Below are 2602 nucleotides of genomic sequence, written 5' to 3' on the forward strand. Positions count from 1 at the left end.
TTTTAAAATATTTTATTTAAATGTACAAGAATGTGTAAAAATACAACTGACATTTTCAAGATGTACAAATGTGTCAATTCATATTCATATCAAAACACACAAACGTGCAAGTACAGTTCACAGCTGTGGCCCAATGTTTAGAGAGTTGGACCTGTAACCCGAAGGTAGCCGGTTCGAGTTTCTGTGCTGGCAGGAGTTGTAGGTGGAGGGAGTGAATAAACAGTGCTCTCTCTTACCCTCAATACCCATGGCTGAAGTGCACTTGAGCAAGGCACTGAACCCCCAGTTGCTCCCCGGGCGCTGGATCTATAGCTGCCCACTGCTCCGGGTGTGTGTTTCAATTCAATTCAAGTTTTTTTGTATAGCGCTTTTTACAATACAAATCATTACAAAGCAACTTTACAGAAAATTATGTTTCTAAAATATTTAGTAGTAGCTTATGGTGGTGACTGTCAGTTTGTGCACGTTTGACAGTATTTTTAGAAAAAATTAATACAAGACGTAGTCAGCTAGACGATGAACATTATTAATATTATTAATTAATAATTATATGATGCAGTCACACATGTAGCAATAATTGTTAGTTCTGATTGTTGATTCAGGGTTATCATCATCTGAGGTTCTCTGAGGGTCAGCATCATCTCTTCTCAGGTGTTCTGGATCCAGACTGGAGCTTGTGTAAATCCTAGTTACCACGGCATAAAATAGAAACGGAATAGAGACATCATTAGCATAGCTGCTGATCCAACAAACTAAAATTTGTTTAACCCAAGCTAATGAATAAAAATGCACATTTGATCAGTTGCAACTACACTCACAATTTAGGAGATACATTACTCGAATGCTTGGCGAAAGAGATGCGTTTTTAATCTAGATTTAAACAGAGAGAGTGTGTCTGAACCCCAAACATTATCAGGAAGGCTATTCCAGAGTTTGGGAGCCAAATGTGAGAAAACTCTACCTCCTTTAGTGGACTTTGCTATCCTAGGAACTACCAAAAGTCCAGCGTTTTGTGACCTTGGGGTGCGTGATGGGTTGTAACGTGGTAGAAGGCTAGTTAGGCCTCGGATGTGCATGTAGTCAGTGAGATGGATTGTGGGAACTGTAGTCCAGGGTGATCTGTGACAGTCTGTGTGGTGCAAGAGTCAATGTAAAGCACAGGCAAATTCTGGTGGTGATCAAACAGAAGACTGCAAACCAGGTTCGTTACACTCACAAAGATTCTTTTTTTATACATTTTGTTGACTGATAACGGTGATTAAATACACGTAGTTATAGGCCTAATCTAATTTGCCTAATTTTCAGTTAATGTAGGCCTGTTACATTCTTCAGATTATTAGGCCTATTAATATTATTAAGTTCATTTTATTATTAAATTAATAGCCTATTACAATTAATTTGACTCACAATAATTTCATAAAGAATAACTGACACGCTGCGCGGATGATAGAGATTAGGCTACTGTAGCTTACTCCTCATTGATTTTTTTTTTTTTTTCAGATCACAAGAGAACTATTAAGGGAGTAAATTAAAACTGAGAGAATATGTGGCACAATGCAGCATCAGATGCTGAAAGCACTGTCAGTTTTTACTTTCACTTTCTAGTGAGTCGACTGAGATTGAGGTTCACCGCATAACACTTGCGCAAAGTTAACACGTTGCTTGTGTGACATCCATTGGCTCGCCTTCCTGGTTTAAAACCAATATTTACAATATTGCAAATTAACCAGCACAATCCCCCAAACCCCCCACCCACCCTTGAGTACGCGGTTGGGGGCCGCAGATTTGCGCTAAGCCACTGGAGTCCATCCGCTAGTTAGCCTAGTGCTAGCTCACTTTTTCCCAGCCCCGCCCAAAAATACAATTCTGGCTAAGCCACTGACCTCAGCTACTGATCATTTCCATGTTCATTTAATGGGTTTTGAATGATGGGTTTCATGTTTTAAGCAAAGTCAGGATGAAAACCAGTCAGTGTCATTCAGAAGAGTTATAGAGCAAACCGAAGGAGCAGAACGAAATCAGTGTCAGAGCGTTTTAAAAGATTTCTGTGATAGCTCAACACAACAGGTGAGTCTGGACCCTTTCTGACTTTTTATACTTGTCTTGTTTTCCTGCACAAATAATAAATACAATTAATTAAAAAAGTGTTATTACATTGCATACCATTTTTTCAATTATTAAATATTGATTGTTATTAGAAAGCAACAAAAATACTTGTTTAGAACTGATTTTTCCTTGTTCATGTACATGGCAAAAAGTCATTTTTTTAGAAATATCTAAACAAGCTTTAAAATGGACACATGCTTGTTTTTTCATAGAAAGTGAATGTATTTTGTCCTGTGATGCTGCACAAAAATCTTTTAATTATTATTATTATTATTATTATTATTATTATTTAAAAACAAGATAAAACTAAAAAAAAATGTAAAATATTTTTTCCTTTGTTCATTTACAGAGCAAAAAGTAAACATAATTCAAAGGGAAAACAAGTTCAATATTTGTACTTGAAAACAAAACAAAAATTACTGAGAAAGAACATCACTTTATGCAGAGTATCATTTTTAGACATTCTTTAATTCATCATAATTTGCTGAAGGCAGGA

The sequence above is a fragment of the Carassius gibelio genome, chromosome A7 (genome assembly GCF_023724105.1).
Source record: "Carassius gibelio isolate Cgi1373 ecotype wild population from Czech Republic chromosome A7, carGib1.2-hapl.c, whole genome shotgun sequence".
NCBI classification, from domain to species: domain Eukaryota; kingdom Metazoa; phylum Chordata; class Actinopteri; order Cypriniformes; family Cyprinidae; genus Carassius; species Carassius gibelio.